Genomic DNA, 12,321 nt, shown 5'->3' with positions numbered 1-12,321 from the left:
TCGTCCGGCTACCGAAGCGGGGGTGCCATCCCCTCTGCAGAGGATCAAAATTGTGATGGCATGTCTTCGGATCATCCTCCGGGATGTTTCCCAGACCGTCGCCAATAGCCCATTGTGCAGCTCTAGTGCGACGTAAATTAACAACAACAACAACAATATAAGATGTAAAATCTTTTTTCTTCACTATCCTGTTCCTCGCTATCCCCAACATTTAAAAACTATTACCCCGTAATGATTTAGGAGTACTATTTATTAAAATTCAGTTTAAAAAAAAAGCTATAACATTTATAAATAAATTCAACATACTGAGTAAAATAATAAATTTAACATACTAATGAAAAAGTGGAGTGGGTGGAGAGACCTCTCCACAGTAGCCACTTTCCAGAAAAATTTAAAAGCTGGTAGCGGTTGTCATCGAAAAATATTTCTAAATTTATGTGTTACAGCTGACAAATTGTATTCCTAAAACTTCCCTAAAATTAAAGCCATTAAAATGTACAAGAACATCATGAAGTAGTTGACACCACTTTTAAAAATTTTCTAGATTGTGGCCACCCTGAAACACGCGGGGCAACTTCTATACTTATTTATTTCTATTATATTCGCTGCCGAAGCCTTCAGCTTAGAATAATAAATTTAGAAAAAAAATTTCCAAATGCTTGGAATTCAGTACAAAAAAAAAATTTTCATTGCCATTTTGTTAATTCTAAACATTTCAACAAATTTGTCACCCATGCATATTATTTCAGTGACTTTTGTAGAACGTTTCACGAAGATTGTCGCCATATTGGCGTAAAGCTTATAAATTTTAATCAAGCTCGTTGCAGTATCTAGTTCTTGTGATACCGACCCATTTATTCAATTCAAAAAGTTAGCAATTTCAAACAGTTGATAGTTCTCTATATCATGCATCTCAAATTTATTTTAATGCTAATACATTTTTTTATATTTCTAGGATGAAATGGGCATGGTCTTAATAGACTTCATCCTAATGGCTGTGATAAGAAATCTTATTTCTTTTTAAAAGTTATGCTGCTGATCCAAAAGTACAATTTTCTTTCCTAATATTTCGGGTAAGTACAGTTTTTTTTGGGGGGGGAGGGGGATTTTCTTGTTTCTCAAAATCTATTGTATTTATATAACTTTAAGTATTGTTTTTTCTATTCACTTTATCATGTTAATAAAAATTTATCTTTAGGTTAGCAGATAAATAATTTTTATTGTGCAAAATTTTTTTTCTATTGCAATTGTTATATAAAAATAGCATTTTACTAATTTATTTAAGGAAATGCTTACAAAAAACTTAGATGTTGACTAAAAACTGGGTAGTTTTGTTAAGTAACTATTCAACTGAAGCATATTGTTTAAATGTAATTTTAAAAATGTAAGCAAAACTGTAATAATTCTAAGAGGAAGTTTGGGCTTCATAGCTACTGCTTCGCATAGCTGCAAATGCACTGAGACTCAATAGTCATACAGTGGACTGATCGTCATGACACGATTCCTAATGGAACACCAAAGTCAAACATCACTGGCTGAGGTCAGCGTGCGGGTGGGTGACCTCTTTCATCTGCCCACAAAGGGACCGAGGGTGCATGGTATCGGTATCTCTAAACTGTTCTGAGTAAAGTGCTCGACTTCAGGCACAGATTATCCTACTACAGAAGTAGGGGACTCTGGAGGATCAAAAATTGTGATGGCATGTCTTTGAATCATCCTCAGGGATGTTTCCCAAATCGTCGCCAATAGTTCATACCCATTGTTCAGATCAAGTTTGATGTAAACCAACAACTGAGACTCAGGTGTTCTATATTTTAAAAAATTTAATTTTGAACTAATTATGTGTACTCATTTTATTTTTCTACCCATATATATTTTATTTTCTTGTCCAAAGTAAATTGCGTCGAAGAGTTTTTGTTTAGAAAAATAAAGTTTCATTTTCAGTTATTTAATAGCAATTTGCATTAGTATATTTCCCTTAATTTCTTTCTTGAATCATGGTTTGCTGGTTTCAAGCCAAAACTAAACAATTTTTTTGAACAAAAGGCGATGCTTGGTTTTCTTACTAAAAAATACCTTTTAAAAAAATTTTCTATTTTTGTGTGAATGTTTTCAGCTTGAATAATGAAAAAAGATTTCTCACATTTGTTACAATTATGAGTTTAATTGATGATTGGAACTCACACACTTTAAATAGACATAAATCTGCAATTTTTAAATGTTTATGTAAAATTAGTTTTGACAAAAGGAAAGAAAAAAATTGTATGTAAAAGAAATTAATGCAAGCAAATTTTAAATAAAATCATAAGGACTCTTAAAAATGTTTAAAATAAAATGGATTGTTAGTTATTTCATGTTCTGTTAGCTTTTCGTATCAGTTAAAAAGCATGTAATTACTGAAAGAATTAAAAGTTTTTCAAACTTTATTTTTACATACTTGTTAAAGATACATGTTTGCTGCAGTGAAACATATAAACAGGAATGAAGTACTTTTCTAAATTTTAGTTTTACAGTTTAATTTCAGAATTATTTTCTATCACTTTAGTGAACAAATTTGTATTGTATATATGCAGTATGCTCTTACTTATTATTGTAATATTCGAAATTACTATTTAAATACTATATTTTTTTTAAAAAAAGGTTTGAAAAATATTTTTGAAATGTTTTTTTTTCTTTATACTACAATATAACAATAAGAACATTGTTACATTTTAAGCTCTATTTATTGAATGACAAAAAAGTAATTTATTTTTTGTCTTTTATAACCATCAAGACTGAAATATACTTTTACAGTTTTAAATGTTTGTAATTATGTAGCCCATTTATTAATTTTACTCTTTACATCATTCTAATTAAAAAAAAATCTCATTTAAATATTACATTGTCTTGTTTACTTGTCATGGTCCTGTATTTTAAAATTTGTTTTGATTAAAAAAAGTGTTTCTATTTCTTTCATTCTTCGATACATTTTCACCTCAATTACATTGATTTCACATTGATTCAAAGTAGACTGGTTGTATAATTTTCATTTGAACTATATCAGTTCATAAAAGCATGTCTAAGCAATAACGAAACGAAATTATCTAAAGACGACTGTTATAACTATAAGCTTATACTCTCAGTAATTAGATTTATATCTTTTATTAATATTCATTTATGAAAGTTTTCATTATACATACAAAATTTTTTTGTTGCTTGAGGGGTCACAGTACTCTTGCAAAATTTTTTAAAAATAAAAGTATAATCATTCATTTTGCGGATGCTCATTTAACTTATAATCAATAATTTATCTTCAAAAAATGGTTAAACTGTTTAATTTTTTAAAATTTAGAAAAACGTTTCATTCTTAAATCCTTAAGGCCTTTTTTACTTTACCATATTTTCAATTTTTTTTTCTTAGTGCTTACAATATTCATCTTAACAATTTTATGCATTCATTTGTTGATGTATCAATTAAAACATTTTTTATAGATTATTTTGTAAAAAAGTAGAAAAAAGGTTAAAAATTCATGTTAGGTATATATAACACGCTTAAATTTTAATATCTCAAAATTTTAATATCTCATAAAATCTTATTCCATGCACAGTTTAAATAAGTGTATTATACTTAAGATAAAAAAAGTTTACTTCAAGCTTTATTTAAAATAGAAAAAATTCCTTAGGGATTTAATTAAGATTAGAACACAATCATCTATGAGATAAAGCACTTTAAAGTCTGTCTGCTGATCAAGTTTCTGTTTTAAGGGCAATCTGTTTTTGTTTTTCCCCCTTCGTAGAAACCCGAAAACCAGGTGTGTTTTTTTTTTTTAATTTTAAGTGAAAGGTTAACTAGTATTTAATATCTAAATGTTATTTTAGTAATGCGTGAATATGTATACATATTGTGATGAATTTCAATATAAAGGAGAATAAAATATTCAAGATTTTTTTTTTCACTTAAGAAATATTTAATAACAGAATGATGAAAGGAAATAAATTGATAAATGTGTTACATGAATATATACACACATATAATAATAATTGTAGGTTTAAGTTCTGACTGTTAGAAAAGCAAAGAGCTATTTACTTATGTGCCATTTATTTAAACATAATTTAGCTTTAAATAATGTTCTTATTGACATATTGCAAAATTTAAAAAAAATTTGCTTAAAAAAATATTTTAAAAAAAATTTTGAAAATTTTACAATAAGGAATGTAAGCATACAATTCAAAATTTGTTTATCTAAGTGACAGAAAACAAATATGAAATTGAGCTGAAGAAGTAAAATTTAGAAAAGCACCTTCTTATTTATACTTTTGACTGTAGTAAGCATTATGTATATTACACTAGTATATAAAAATAAAGTTTAGGAAGTTTCAATTATTATACGATTGGCTAATTCAGCAAATAACAGAACATGGAATTAGTTATGGTCTAATTTATTTCAAGCATTGTTACGAAACCTCATGTTTTTTATTTTAAATTTGCTTACATTGATTTATTTTACATTATTATTTTGTGAAAACTCAAATTCTACGCAAACATTTAAAAATTTCAAAAAATGTGAGCAAAAAAAATCTTTCTTTCTTCGCAACATTTAAGCAAATAAAAAATAAATATAAATTCGAGAAAATTTATTTATTAAAAAATATTTTAAAAAATATTCAGGTTTTGTTTTTTTCTCTTTTAAACAATTTGGTTTAAACTGCATTGTTTTAAACCGGCTAAATCTGCAGCTAAACATGGTCCTGCATCATTAGCATGAAATGTTTGAATGCATTTATTAATAATTCAACAATACATTGAAATAAAAATCCAGATAACATATAAAAAAAAATTTATGAAGAGAAATGGGGCAAATCATTGTTATAGTGATAAAGAGTTTTCATTGAAAAACTGTGATAATTTTCATTTCCAAACAATGAATCTTGGGCATTGTTTGATAGGCATAGTCTTTAGACATTTGCTTAAAAATTTATAAAATAATTAATATCTAACGAAGTCCAAAATTAAATTAAGGAAATGAAAATACTAATCTATGAAATAACTTTTTTGCTCTATGAATTATTCTTAATTATTTCGTTTAAATTAAATTTAGTAATTTTAAACTTTATTTGTGAAAAAATAAAAAGCGTCATTCTTTTTATAATGTCTTTAATTTGATCTCTTTTTATCAATTTTTCACATTTAGCTGAACAAGTCAAAAAGTGCCCTGTGGTAATAGCTCAACAAATAAAGTCTTGGCCATGTGCTCAACTGATGTTATTTCTTGACAAGATTGGAAATAAAATAAAAAAATGAGTATGTTAATTTTAATTATGCATTAAATTAGTTGTAGTATTTTAGTTAACAATTTTTTAACTATAGCCTTGAACAAAATCCCTGAATTGAATTACACTTGTTTTAGATTTGAAAAATTGGAATAGTTATGAGTGTAATTTAAATAATTTGGTTTTAAAGCTCTAAAGGTTTACAAAAATAATTTTTTTTGAAGTTATACAGTTGTATACTGTCTATTAAATTTAATAACTGTTATGCAATTATCTTTGCTATTCATCTAGTTTTAACTTCTAATTGATCTTGCTTTTTTGAACAGCAAGTGGAAAAAAAACTTTTATAATTTATGATCATTAGAGAAACAGGTTTATGTTGCAGCTTGTTAAGCAAAATCATACATGAAATAAAGATTTTTGTTTCTATTTTGAAAGTGATGATATCCAATATTTCTGTGATAGTCAATCAAATTTCTAAGTAGGCCTGGCCCACCGTAGCCCTTTGAATAAATGTACATGTTAAAATTCCTGTTTGTGTGTAAATAAGAGCAATAATTTTCCCTTATGATTTTTACCTTCATGTATTTTATCTTTACTACATGCTCTATAAAACATTTCTTGTTGTACACTATAAAACAAGTTTATTGATCTTTCTTTCATGGTAATTCCTCAAAATAAGCTAATACAAAATGCTACTTAATGAAGCAGTTTTTGGCAGTAAAAATATTCTTTTTTCAAACATTCGTTATTGTATAAAATTAATCTTCAACTGCCATACTAACCTCTAGGTTGTAAAACTAAAACAATAGATTGTCATAATATTGAAACGAAATGGAAAAATTGCAACTTATATGAAAATTACTTAAAGAATTGTGATTATATCAATCTTAAGCAGAAAGTTTATTTTTGTAAATCAGAAAATTAACCTTGATAAAAATATTAGTACAAAAAAGTAAGAAGTCTTAAAATATCTTTTTGTAATTTTTTATGAAAATATTCATTTTAGATCATTTATATTTCTACCCATTTTTGCATTTCCAACAAAGTTTATCTAAATAGTTGTATTGCAGCTTGTACTAAAACTATGATACATAGATGAGTTTGAGTAAACTGACATATATGTGACTTATTACAGATATCCACAACATATCTTAGGGACTTCTTTATATATCAATTGTATGTATTATCTGGTAATCTAAGATATATTCTTATTGGATATTTGAGCAATATCTTAATCGTTCAAAAACTTGATTCTAATAAATTTAATGATCTTATATAACTAGTAAATTTAAATTTTATGCTCCATAATTTTAGGAGTAAAACTGATGTTAGATCATGTAGCAATAAAGGAAACGAAGGAAATAAAAATATGACCACCGAAGCCGACTTCTTCAGGGGGTACCAGCCCCGGTAACCATAAAACAAAAGTTTTGTTTTATGGCTACCGGGGCCGGTACCCCCTGAAGATATCTACTTCGGTGGTCATATTTTTATTTCCTTCGTTTCCTTTATTGCTTCTTTTATCCTTTTTGTGAAATTTCTGCTGCTTTTAAGCGCGTTTTTTTTTCATAGAAGTTTTAATAATTTAGATTTTTAAAAAAAAATTTCTTTTAGTAATGATGTTAGATCATTTAATTTTGCGGAATAAGTTCATTAAATTTAAACTTTTTCAAATTATTCATGGTTTATAAATAATACAAGTGTGGGAGAGATGTGTAAAATTAAAAGTGTTTGCAATGAAAAAATTCTTAGTCTATTTTGAAAACTATTGCATGTAGAGAAAGCATCAAAGTAGTAATTTTTTTTTATTTACGGAGAAATGTTTTATCAAAATGAAACAAAATTATGTAAGCAATTCAAGACTGTTTATTCATGATCATAATAGATTTATTTATTGTATTACAAATTTATAATTGCAATAACTTTTTTTAATAATAATTGACTATAAAACATTAGTAATAGATTGTAAATCTGTATCTGTTTAACGATTGACTTTGTGAGTTTGGTAACAGAAATTTTTTTATCCAGATATATCTGTTACAGCAAATTCTGTTATATATAATTGTATCTTCAACAAGATAAAATACACTTTAATTGAATAATATTTATAGTAACTTAGCACTAATAATTTAAATAGAAGTACAGACTGAATAAGAATTTCTGCACAAGTGCAACAAAGTAATTAAAGTCTATAATTTCTAAACTAGATGAGAGAAGTTAATGACAATACTTTTTCAATCTAGAAAGTGCTTAATTTTAATCTAAATACTTTAAAATTATCTGAATCCATTTGTTTTTACTTTGTTTTGGCAATTTTGTAAATGAACAAATTTCAATTATATTTCCATTCTTAATAATTATTAGGCAATCATTTGTAATAAATCTTTTTTAAAATAATGAATATAAAAACTTTGTAGCAAATATAAGTGCCTAGTACCATTATCCTTAGAACTAAAAAAATTTTACATCAACTTATTATGCTGAATGAATTTAAATTAACAACTACTTTCTTAATTTACCGTAAAAAAAAGAGAATTTTTTTAACAAACTTTTATTTAAGTTTTATATCAAGTTCACTTACTTAATACTTGGATTCTAAAATTCATTTAAATGGACTATGAAAATCATAATGTGTTTTAACCACCAATATTATGATATAAGTGTTTTTCTTCTAATTTAGACTATTACAATTGTTGCAATCGTGTCCAATTTAAGATGCTTAATTTTAACACTTACCTGTTTCATAAATCTGAAAGAAGAAAAAAACGTAAAATAAAATATGCTTATCTTTTTCATGGGTGGAGCATAAAACAAAATATTATTGATGCCAGGGATACTTTTTTAATGGTGGTATTATTAGTTTGCCACGGGTTTTGTGTTAATAGGCACTGTTATAAAAGGTACCCAAGTTATTCTTATAGAGACCTGATGTAGCTAATGCTTTAATATACTTCTTGTATTATGTGTTAAAGAATGAAAGATCAAAATGCTTTTAAAAAAGAATTGCCCCAATAAATATTTTGTGCTTAAATTTTTTTATCCATACTTTATATACTGCTGTAGTAATAGGCTGCAAATTAATTATATAATTAGCAATTTTTTTTTACATATTATATAAATCACAATCTTGTAAACAGAGGAAGATTAGTTCTGTTGATATTATATTTAATGTTTCTTTGTTCTAATTGTTTTTATATTTCGAATGTTTTAATGTTTTTAAATTTTTTTAAAAATTTGTTGTTGTTTCTTATGGGCCTGTGTGGAGTGTTTTTACACTCCGGTGAATGTACACATCAAGTGCTGCTGCTAGAAATAATAAAAAAATAGTTCAAATTTCAGGTGAGTTTTACTGTGCAGTTATATAATTAGTTTTACTTTACAATTATATGTTAGTTTTACTTAACAGTAGTATGAAATAAATAAAAACCAAAATGTTTACAATTTTTTTAATATTTTATTTTGCCACAGGATTGTCATTTGACACAGTACATTTTATTTTAACTTTTTTTATGAATTTAATGTTTCAAAACTTGTTTTTCTTTCTCATTGATAAGTTAAAACAAACTTAATGTTTCTAAATTTAAAAGGAGATATCATTTTTCAATTGAGTTATTTATAGTGTACCCATTTTTTTTTGTATTATCCCTTTCTCATTATTTGCTACAAAATAAGAAATTTTGAATATGTTTTTGGTTTTCATATAACCCCTAGTTTTTCTACTTAAAATTTGAATAAATATTCAAATTTTTGCAGCTGAAAGATGGATCCTACTTGCCGTGGTTTAGACTGCCCAAAATATGAACGATTTGCTTAAAATAAAGAAAACTAAATTTTCTGTTAGGGAACATTTCAGTCAACTAGCCAATGAAAAAGGCCAGTTAGTGTCAACCGACATTGCTATTTGTATTATGTGCAAGGCTACAGTTTCTTTAAAAGGTGGAAGTACAACAAATTTAACCGTACTCCTTAAGGTTAACCATCCAATGATTTTTTTCACAAACTTCTCTTGATAATCAATGCATGCAGATTGCAGCAATTACTGAAGAGGAATGTGATGGTCTAGTACCCGTTATTTCTGACTGAAAATGACCTCAAAATCTGGTCATATTAGTGATTTGCCTCTCAAAAAGAAGCATAAAACGATACTTGATTTTCAACCACTTGACAGAAATTCTGCTAAACAGTGCACCGAAGCTGTTGCACAATGCATTGTTGGCAGCTTGCAACCATATAACATTGTTCAATCTCAGTCATTCATAAATTTGATTAAAACCTTAAATCCATGGTATAATATTCCTAACCGAATTTTTTTTTTGCAAACAGCAATCCCAAAACTATGTAATGAAACAGTTGATAAGGTAAAAAAAGAATTATCACTCATAGAGGTAAAAGATGTAGCCATAATAACTGATAGTTGGACATCAGTTGCCTATGCCCCTTATATTGCTATCGCTGCACATATCATTGATCTTCAATTGAATTTAAAATCTTTTTGCCTCTCCTGCATTGTTTTTCAAGATGACCTTACTTCTGTAAATATTGCAGAGACCTTAACAGGGATATTATCTGAATGGAAAATTTAAGTGCCAGAACTTAGCTGTTGTACTACAGATAATGGGGCCAACATACCTAAAGCTATAAAAATTTTAAATGCGCGTCATAGGCCATGTTTTACTCATACAATAAATATAGGAATCAATGAAGCCTTGAAAATAACAGGGCTAAATAAGCTGTGGCAAATCTAAAAAAGCTCAATAGCACATAGCTGGAGCTAAGGATTTTAAAGAAGTATACGAGTTTCTTCAAATGAAAGTTGCTTCTTTGCCCAGCGCATGCGTAACTAGGTGGTGGAGAATTATGAAGCTTTGTAGATTTTTGGATAACCAATTGCCACTACGCAAGCTCTTTCAAACTCATTCAGATAAAAAGCATCTAATGCTTGATAATAAGGAAGCTAAAGCTGTAGAAGAGTTGTCAACAGCAAATCTACCACAGGAGTTACAACCTTTCTAGCAAACACTACCCTACCGTGTCATAGATTCTTCCTCTTTTACGAAAAGTAATACTATGCTTAAAGGTCGAGAAATATGATAGCAGTTTGCGGAGACAAATAAAAGTAGAAATTTTGTCATTTCAGATGTATGACGATAATGAGTTACTGATTTTATTGAGACTTAGCACATTCTTCTATCCACGATTTCGTCTCGGCTAGGTGGAAGATGCAGAGGAAGCTTTGGAAAAGATGAGTAGTCTGTATACCTAACTTCCCAGTACCTTCGAGCTGTGAAAGAATAATTTCACTGCCCGAAAAAAGAGTAGAAAAACTCTTAGAAGAAGACGAAGAGACTGAAACCACAGGTAATTTTCTTCCTTGTAATAAAGTAAAAAAAACTGAAAAATTATTTATCTATGCCTAAAGTAGGCCTGAATTAAAACCTACTCATCTGGGGAAAGTTCTTGCAGAAAATTATCTGACTATTCATGGGTCAAGTGTTCCTTCCGAACGAATTTTCAGCACTGGAGGGAATGTAAGTTCTTAACACAGAGCATCTTTATAACAAAAAATGCTAGCATTTTCATACCAAAATAAAAAAAATTATTTGAATGTTCTATATTACATAACAATTAAAATTTCTTTCTTTGAAATTATTTTTTTGTAATATTTGCAATTTAACCTCTCTTTTTATTTGATGCTTTTAAGAATTTTTTTCTAACTACATATAGCAACTTTGTGGGTGATTTTCTTATAATGTTTTATAATAATTAGTTATTTTGTACTGTTATTGTGTACAACATAATTTTGTTTACGATACATACAATGTAAATTAAAATTTTATGCCAAATAAAAGAAATATAACCGTACTTAGTTTTTTTCTGTTTCGAAAGTAATCATAAACGGTGATTTTTGTACAGTTTATTTACAAAAAGGTATTTTTAGTTATCATTATTTGATAATAAGGTATGTAAAATAACAATGTACATAGGTAATCATTATAAAATAATGGTTATTTAATAAAATTAACTTTCAATATCTGGTTACAATTATATATTGCTTTTAACATATCCATAGGCATGCACTCTATATTCTTATATAGTATACACTTTCATCTGTCTTTTTCCTTTATTTCAGTCGAAAAAATTACTTGACAATTGATAATTACTATAAAGATTACATTTTGTAGAAAAAAGGGGATATGAGAAGGCCCAGTTTAAATGCATGCTACTAATATGATTTATTTTTAGTAATTAGACAAATTTATAAAGAACCACAAACGCTTTTCATTTTCACATAAGTGTGGCTTTTCACCATATTAGCGTTTGCTACCCTTTTTCAGAATAAGCATAGACAGAGCTGGCTTTAGATAGGCTAAATCTGACCTAACAGTTAATGAGAGTAATTGCTACGAACTCACAACTGTTATATAAATAGCATGTTATTCGCAAGAAAAAAAACCCAGATTGCATATTTCAACGGAGAATTCGAAAAACAGCCTTAAATGTCCTAATTATAATTACCGGAGAAAAAGATTATTTTTACATGGTGCGTAGCGTCTTCAAAAAGTGCTTTAAGGTGCTTATTTTCGTTTTTTACAAACCCTAAAAGATGCTTTTTTCATGAGGTGTTTTTTTAAAAGTGCTTAATTTTCCCTTTTCGAAAATGACATTTTTTATCTTTACCATGTCGATTTTCGTCACAGATTATGCAAAAGCGTGCTTTTCAGATTGTTCTCACATCAACGTTTTCACAGTTCATTCAACCACAATCCATTTCCGTAGCGTATGAAAGCACCAAACATTTTGCATTTTTGATGAAATACTTGAGTCCGCATGTATACGTCTACTGAGCTGGATGTGGTGAGATTATTGCACTCTCATGTGCAACTCTGCTGCATTTTGCAAGATATTTTCAATTTCAGGCTTCATTTTCCACCCTCTGATATTGAACCGAAAAATCTCTTGGTAATTTTATAATGGCAAACATAATAAAAAAAGAGTTTTTTTGTCAGAAACTAGTCATTTTATCATGATCACGTAAAGTCTTTGAAAATTAAAATTTGCATTTTGTTA

At 27.7% G+C, this 12,321-nt stretch overlaps 1 long non-coding RNA gene across 1 annotated transcript; it reads left to right on the top strand.

Moving 5' to 3' along the window:
- The first annotated feature begins 953 nt into the window (after positions 1-953).
- On the top strand, positions 954-11,115 carry LOC139425056 (uncharacterized). Its single transcript, XR_011636261.1, has 2 exons — positions 954-1,073; positions 9,007-11,115. It is a non-coding gene; the product is annotated as an uncharacterized lncRNA (long non-coding RNA).
- The last annotated feature ends 1,206 nt before the right edge of the window (positions 11,116-12,321 follow it).

The sequence above is a fragment of the Parasteatoda tepidariorum genome, chromosome 2 (genome assembly GCF_043381705.1).
Source record: "Parasteatoda tepidariorum isolate YZ-2023 chromosome 2, CAS_Ptep_4.0, whole genome shotgun sequence".
In the NCBI taxonomy this organism is placed as follows: Eukaryota; Metazoa; Arthropoda; class Arachnida; order Araneae; family Theridiidae; genus Parasteatoda; species Parasteatoda tepidariorum.
Note: the sequence above shows the minus strand (reverse complement) of the source record. Positions and strands in the feature narration are given on the sequence as shown.